Here is an 8830-nt window from a genome sequence, read left to right as displayed (position 1 = left end):
GAGCAAGTGCAACATTATTATTCTTTTGCTTTTACAAGCCAAACTCATCTAATCCTAATTAAGGTTTCGGAGAACCAATGTCTTAAAGCACACTCGGTTCCACGCAACAGGCCTTACAATTTCCAGTTCTGTGCAAAGAGCATGTTGTGCTTATCCAAGCAGAAAAGGAAAATGGCATCAGTCTGGCTTTGGTGGCAAAATGCAGAGGTTGGTTTGATGGCAGTTCAGGTCTACCAGGTGAATTCTTCACAACTTCTCTAATGAAACCTCTCAAGATAACCTTAGAAACCTGTGGTTCTCTGGTTAAGATGACCGTTTAAGTGTCCCTGTTTGAAAAGTCAGAAAGAGATGAAAGGGAACAGATATTAAAGAATAGTATTTCTCATTAGCAGACACAAAAGAGGCATTAAAAACAGTGAGACGACAGCTAGTAATGGCCTATAGGGCCAGCCATTTCCTTCAAATGGACCTTGAAGGACGTCTTTATACTTTAAAAGTTCATTGCTGAAAAGGCCACAGGGATTGCCATTTCCTATTATAGCCACCAACAAGAGCCTACAGATAAGCAGTGGGGATCTGATTTGGTCAGGTCGGATCTTGCGGCAGAATTCAATCAAATCTCAGTAGTAAACATCTTGGTACAACTCTACAGTGGGATATTAGCATTTGTATTGTACAGCTCTGTTGTTGACCAAAGCGCTCTGGCTTATCTGTCAACGCAGGCTTGTCAGGTCTGCACCACACAGAGAGACGCTGCTGGTGCTCCCCATTCAAGGCTGCAGCGCTGGGAGCACACACTGGCCTGGTTTGGAGCTCCAGTCTAACAGCAAAAAAGAAGAACAGCATCCAGTCACAGCACACACACAAATACACAGATTCTCCTCCAGATGCTGCCAGAAATATACTTCCCTTCAGGTTTGTTAGCTTCAGCACTAAACAAACATTTCTACACCCTTCAGCTAAGAGGCCATCCAGCTCCACTGCAAGGCTGTTCATCGATCTTTAGTGCAGTGGATATTTTAATGGTGTAAAGTTTTAATGTATTACGTGCACCTTTTTGAAACTCATTTTGTTGGATGATGAGCAAATACTAACATAAATTTGTTTTCTTCTAATTACATTTTCTTGTAGTTATAGGATAATTATTATTAATTTTTTGTATTTTATAAACGTTCTAAATTTTTATTACATCTTAATAATGGAAATCCACATGACTGAAGCCACTTGCATTCAAGTTTTTCCTTTGTAAAGACTGATCAAGCAAAGACTGTTTTTGTCATTCCTACTTATAAGTGGATAACTGCCTGCAAGAAGTGTCCTGCTAAGAGCCATCTGAGGTTTTGAGCTATGGTGGATTAATAAGGTTTCATTTAGAAGAATTGGACTGGGCATTGTATTTTTGCCAGGGGTTTAGAACAAGCAGGAAGCGCTGCTATAGGAGGACATAACACCGATATGTAAAGTGTCTCCAGCTATACTTGGTATAATAACTGTTAATTGAATAGCACGACTTCCAGACAGCAGCACGGTGGCACGGTGGTTAGCACTGTTGCCGCACAGCAAGAAGGTCCTGAGATCAATTCCACCATCAGGGTCTTTCTGTGTGGAGTTTGCATGTTCTCCCCGTGTTTGCGTGGGTTCCCTCCGGGTACTCCGGCTTCCTCCCACAGTCCAAAGACATGCAGCTTGTGGGGATAGGTTAATTGGATAATCTAAATTGTCACTAGGTGCGAATGTGAGTGCGAATGGTTGTCTGTCCCTCTGTGTTGGCCCTGCGACAGACTGGCGACCTGTCCAGGGTGTACCCTGCCTCTCGCCCTATGACAGCTGGGATAGGCTCCAGCGCCCCCCGTGACCCTGAAAAGGATAAGCGTGACTTTCAGACAATGTGGATGACCCTCAGAATTGATCATTTGAAGTTAGATTATTATCATAGTTGTCTTGAAGGAGTTCTGACTGCTGTCACTTCTTCCTGTTTGGAGAGTTTGGTTCATTAGCCAGTCTGACAGAAGAGTTATATCAGCAGCAATAAAGGGCTGCAAGTTACATTTAATTACACTCTGAAATTTCAAGGGTTCTGAGGCATGATTGGTTTATCTCGTCAGCTTATGCACAGACAAATAGGAGGCAAAGCACTTTGTGACTGTGTGGTTAATGCTGTCTCTAAGGAATCACACCAGAACAGCTATAAACAGCTAATTTTCAATTCCTTTAATACGTGCCTTGGTAGTGATTATGAAGATTATTGTTTCATTCAGAAGTAAAAGTGCTTTCATAAAGGTGCTTTTTGGGATTAGCTTGAATGACAGGTATGTCTCATGAAAGTTTTAAAATAGCCACTTATGGCACAATGATCCAGCTTTGCAGCTAAATTGCCCTAGTGCCAAACACACCAATTAATGTTTTAAGGAGATATATTAATGCACAAGTTATCATGGTCCTGGCAGGCCAGAGGTTCTTCCTTCTTTTCCTCTCTCCTTTCTCTCTCAGTTGTTAGTCAGACTCTTTCCAAAGGCATGCCTGCAGGCAGAGTTTCCTGTTTTCCCAGGCTTCAGCCGTCTGACCTGTTCCACATTCTGCTCATCACCTTGCTTTATTGAAGAACTCATTTGTGCCCTCACTCTCCACCAGATTCCTGGTGCCTCTATGGTGGGCTTGGGCAATCAATTTTCTCAAGGGACCACATAAAAAATAACATTCTCAAATGCTAAGCTGTTCTTTGATGGCGAGTTTGTCAAAGAGTCTGGTGGCTAAAATGGGACAAACTGCATTATGTGTATTTACATTTGAATTCTAATTTCCTATTGGCCTCAATTTCCTAATATTTCTTTTTTGACTGGTCAGTAACACCAAAAAAACAGATATGGACCAGGTCTCCTCAATGGTTTAAATTGGTGTCGCTATTACTGTAAAAGATCCCTCAAACATCTGCAAGCCTGTAGAAATCTTAATTGCTTCTTCTCATCCAACCTCTCAAATTGGTCACCTCCTCCTGCAAAGGAAGGGTGTTTTGTTAGGCCAATATGAGCAGGTGCTCTACTTGCTTGTAGAGCAACAGCGGTTCACTCACCAGCATTTAGATCAAATTTCCAGTATAATCCAAACCATCGATTCAAAACTGCCCCAATCTTGTTCTACCAGAGCTTCAGTTCTTGTCCCAGCCAGCCAAGGCAGAACACCTGGTTGCACTTTTTCCAACCTTCACCAACACAACCTCGGTCCTTTCATAGCCATTTGGACACGGTTTAAAGTTTTTTGCTGCAATGCTCTTGTGTGCTTAGTCTCTCATCTGATTCCTTTCCATATGACTTCAAAAATCTCTTATCTACTGGTAATAATAGAGGGTGTTCCCGATGTTTAACCCCACTGATTCCATCACCTGTAGAGTAAAGTAATGTAAAGTTTGTTGAGAAATTTGAGGTTTTTGACTATCTTCTAAGCGAGATTTTTCTTCAACAAGGGTTATTACCTTGAGGCTAAAATCCCTATAGATTTTTTATTCCTTTCAGCAGAAAGGGTTAGGGTTAGGGTTGACTTAGGTTTGACTGCTGCATCCCAGATGCATGAAGGAGTGTTTCCGCAGGTCCTTCCTCCCTGCAGCTGTCGGACTGTACAATCAGAACTGCTCCCAACAAACACAGATGTTTACATCTGCGCTGTAACTGCAATAAGTTAGTTAACCGATTCGCACTACAACCTGGTTTGCCTCTTATCTGTAGTTATTTTTTATTTATTTTAATAACTGTATAGTACTCTCTGTATAGAGTAACCATTGTCCTCAATGTAAATATGTAAGAAAAGTCCGGTAATTAAGCTACAATTCCCGGGGCCCTGTCGTGGTTCCATTGCAATATGTTTTCCAGTGTCGGTGCCCCCCCTCAAGGGGCCGCCAGCAGGTACTCGAGAGCCCTGGAGGTACAGAACGGACATCACGACGTAGGCCAACCAACCCCACGAGGTCGAGCGGCAAAGTGGGCACAGACCACTCCCTTGAAAGGAGGGAACTAACCAGAAAATGAGCAGTTTCTCCAGACTTCACCGGATTATTAGCTGAGTGGTAAACAGGCTGGTTCAGGTTTTGCACTTGTTAACGATGTCACGTGTGTAATTCTGTTTTTTTTCTCCCTCCTCCAGTAACCCAGCCAACCCTGGATTGCTTCCAGAAACTCACCTTCTCATGAACGCCATTTTCTCTGCTGCTGCTCCGGTTCAAATTCACTCACTGGATCGCCACCACCACTCCCCCAGCCTGCCTACCCTTTCTTCGGTAACTCACGGATTCAAGGTCTCTCCTCTGACACCCTCCCCATTTCTTACTCACCTGGATTCCAAATAAGGCGTCTCACAATAACACTCTGGATAACATTACCCAACTCTCTCCTTGGATTCTCTGCTCCTCCTGATATGTCCTTTCCTTCCCTAGATCTGTCTGCCTCTGCTCCACATGCCTGTTTCTTTATGCTCACATGTTTAAGAAATTGCTGCTTGCCTCAGTTATGTGTTTAATTGAATAAAGTACTTCTAAGCATATCTCACATCTCACTGTCTTGTCTGGGTCCTGCACTTTAGTCCAACTAAGCAGTGAATAAACACAACATTGACCTTGAATAACAAGACCTTTTATTCCCTTTTCGTGCTATGGCGGAAAGTTTTGTATCTTCTTAATCTGGCATATACAGTATCTGTATTGTTTCAAATGGGTGTTAGTTTAAATGGAACAAGTGGAGATTTAGTTGTTTTTAAAATTCCCACCAGGCTGTTAGAGAAGTGTTGATGCTTTTAAAGCAGTTATGATTATTAATGCTGAAGCTTATGAAAAGCAGATTAGAGATTTTTACTTTATCACAGAATGCTTGTTCTAGGTCCAGCCATGGGCTGTCTAGGGAGCTTGATTTGATCAATTTTGAAACAAATAGCAATCTATCGGATAAGAAATCTTTTTTTTTTTAAAAAGAAGGTAGTTTTAGACCACCATTGTGTTTTGACTTTTCGACTGTTTTCAAACTTATTTGTGTGACTTGTTTTTTCCATAAACATTTCAAGATGTTTAAGTAAAGTGACTAAAAAGGCCTTTTCACATAGGACATGACACGCACAGCACTGTGCTTTGAAAACCATTCATTTGTATTGCTTGCACCAAGCAATAATGGTTTCAAGCAGCGACCCACATAGCAGACAGGTCTGGCCCGGATCTGGTGTAAAGCTGGCACTGCTGGCTGACTTCTGGCATAGTAAGTGGTATGTCATGAAGATATGGGCCAGGTCTGGCATAGATGGCACTGTTTATGTGATAGCATGTCACATCTGGCCCGATTGTGGTTTGGTTTATGTGGCCCAGGCTCATAGAAAACAGGCCTGGCCCGGATCCAGCATCAAGCTGGCACTTCTAACTGACTGGTGTCATGGCAGAGTGTATGTCAACCAGATGTGGGCCAGGTCTGGCAATGGTGGCACTATTTATGTTCCTATTTTCCTATTTTAGTTAGAAGACCCAAATGCCATGTTGCAATACTATACTGCTATGGTAGCCAACGTTTCAAATACAGGTTTGACATTTTTGTGAGTGTACACTTTATCCAAAACCTAGTGAGGATTTACTCATGTTTACCACTGGGTGGCTGTAGCTCAGGAGGTAGCGCAGGTCACCTTACTGATTGGAAGGGTAGTGGTCAAGAGTGTCGATGTGTATGAAATGAAATGTATGAAAGTGTGTGAATGTTGTATAGAGTACTTTGAGTAATCCAAGAGAGTAGAAAAGCGCTATATAAGAATCAGTCCATTTACTGTTCGAACAGAGTTTCGTCATGTTACTTTTGCACTATCATGTCCCGGCACATGTTGTTATTACATGGCTTGATTAAGGTACACATTAGGCTGACATCTGGGGCCAGAGCTGAAACTGTTCTGGGGCAGCACAGGGCCAGCAGTGTGTCTGCAACTGGCCCGTGGCTGCACACAACTTACACATGGCCCACATACCGCAAAGAATGACAGCCCTTTGGTGGCCCAGATCAGGTTTGCCAGAGGTGGCCCACACCTGGGCCAGCACAAGGCCGGTTGCAGACACACTGGTGGTCCTGTGCTGGCTGATGTGTGGATTACCTCTGGGAAACCTGATCTGGGCCACCAAAGGGCTGTCATTCTTTGCGGTATGTGGCCATGTGTAAGTGAAGTGTATTCTTCTGTTAGTTAATATGGCTACACCTCTTTGTTTGGAGTTGTGACAGGCCAAGTATGTGTGAGGGAACTGTGGAGAAGTGAGTGTGTGTGCAGATGTTTTGGACATGAAAAGTGACAAGTGAAATAAAACGTGCAGCCACCAAATAATCATTCTAGAGTGACCTTAAAATAAAATGAAATAATTGTTTGTGTAGATACAGATCACCTGACTCTGTACAGCCAAGGCATGATGTTTTCGTCACGATAAAGCTGCCAGTTGACGTACAGCTTATATACTGCAATGACAGCTCGGGAGCCAGAATGAACTTTTGTCAGACATTGGGCATCGCTACAGGATTTCTTTCGGAAACTTATTGTTCACACCAAAGTCCCGACCACAGATCCTTTTGTTTGAAGTGTTCAAATTTGGCCACTATCATTCTGGATCTGCATTTGCCTCCCAGACGGTGAGCCTACATCCCCCAGAGTTTTAAGTGGGTTTGGATGAATTCTTTCATCACTGTTTCTGGATCTTCTGATTTAAGTTTAATTAAAAACATGTCTCTTGAAAGAATGCTATTGTGTTTAATATTATTCACTGAATGAAATATCTGAGAATAATCTTCACTCAAGTTATTGTTTTAATGTCTTTCCACTTGAGGGCAATTTCATAAAGTATGCAAAAGGCCATTATTCAGCTTGAAAGTACTTAAAATGTCAGAAGAACCTGTGTAATGACAGTACAAATCAGGTTCAGCATAACCTTGAGTGATAAAACAAGCCATTTAGAAGGTCCAGCTGAAAAGGTAATACTCTCACACATCCTAGCAGTTGGGGATTCTGATTAAAAGCAACATCCACAGATCCACAGATGATCTGCAGGTTATGATGGTGATGTGAGTAAAAGTCTATCTCTGAACTTTTTTTTTTCCATTTAAGGCTGAACGTAAAAGATGTAAGAAAGAAATAACCTGAAGGCTGAGTGGAAGTAGTAACCAGCCTTTCAGACAACAGACTGCATTGTGATGCAAACTGCACGGGTACGTTTAGCACAAACATTTGCTGCAATTATCTCAAAATTAGTTTAATGTATATTATAAAAACCCTAAGCGCAAACCACTTATTAATAATCTGTTTTATTAAATCAATGTAGTCAAGTCAGGTCAAAAATCTACATGCAATTAAAAAACAAACAAACAACAACAACAAAATCCTACAATAGCACACTAATATATTCTTAGACCTCCCACTGGGCTTTGTTGCACATTGGAGAATCTAAAGATAAAATGATTACAAATTACAGTAATCAGCATTTTTAAATAAATGAATTTAACTGAAAGTCAGATAGTGAGCAATAACTTGAAAAATAAATGATCACAGCAAAAACTTCAGGGCTTCCAGACTTCAGCTGAAGGTGTATGGTAGCAGCTACCTGTCATGTATGAGTCATGGCAGGTAATTCCACCGGGCCTTTGTTTGTTTGACAGCAGCACACTGCTGACTGCACCTCCAACTGCTCCTCTGATAATGGTGTTTATGTACTTTGGCTCCACAAGACAAGGCAAAATGGCCACACTAACAAGAAAGGCAGTGGACAGAGGCAGGCAGAAATGGCACTGATTCATCTCCTCAAAAGCATTCAACGCATTGTAGTTGGCGAACACTGATTTTTTTTCTGTTAAACACTTGTGTACATTTTCTTTTCTTAGTTTGCACTTGTAGTAGCAGAAATTTCTGAACATTTCTGCAACCAACTGAAGTGGCACCAAAGAAGAGGGGCAATCATTTTGCTCCCAGTAGACTCTTAAAATTCAGCACTCCATACATTGTTAAAACTACTGCTCACATGGCAGACCATTCTGTGACTGTTACGCAGAGGATTTCCTGCATGTGTCTGACTTCATAATCAAGACTGCTGAGCAGGAATGCCCCTAAAATTTCTTTGTATTAGGAGAAAGACTCCCCTACACACAATATGTGTGCAGGTGACCTCACCTTCAGTCATACAGAAGTCACTGAGCCACTGTCGAAATATGTAACAGTGTCGTACAACCTGAAATTAATGTCATTGATGTTTTAATATTAATTGTACACTGAGCTCAAAGACACTGCTTAAGTGCTTAAAATGCTGAGGGCACACAGACCTGCCTGTAACAGGTTATTAATGAAACTCAGAAGAATGTGATCAGGGTTTCATATTATATTAGCAAAAACTGGCAGTTAAATTATTTGACCCTTAATCATAGATGTTGGACATGTGATTTTACTGTTACCCTTGCTAATTTTTATTTTTTCAGCAGCACAAAGTTGTCTCACTAATTAGGTAATTAAATAACTAATTTACTAATTAAGTAGTTAGTTGGCTCTGTTAGGGAATCTTTGCAAGAAACTGACTATTGATTAGTTCTCCCTGTTTACATACAGACATCAGTTTTATTAAACTAATAACAATGTTTCAGTTTTTGTAATTATAAGTTATCTAAAAGAAACACAGCCATGGTACATTCTTATGTGTAAGCATGAATACATCTCAGGCCAGTAACTAAAGTCTTGCATACAATAGATTATTGGTTTCCAAATCATGTCCCATGGCATGCTGGTTTGTTGGTTTGCCTTGAGGCAAGTCCAAGTATGATGTGGGATTTTGTGGAAACCATATGTAATTATCTCC

Source organism: Pundamilia nyererei, unplaced genomic scaffold (genome assembly GCF_000239375.1).
Source record: "Pundamilia nyererei isolate P.nyererei 1_Seehausen unplaced genomic scaffold, PunNye1.0 scaffold00143, whole genome shotgun sequence".
In the NCBI taxonomy this organism is placed as follows: Eukaryota; Metazoa; Chordata; class Actinopteri; order Cichliformes; family Cichlidae; genus Pundamilia; species Pundamilia nyererei.
Note: the sequence above shows the minus strand (reverse complement) of the source record.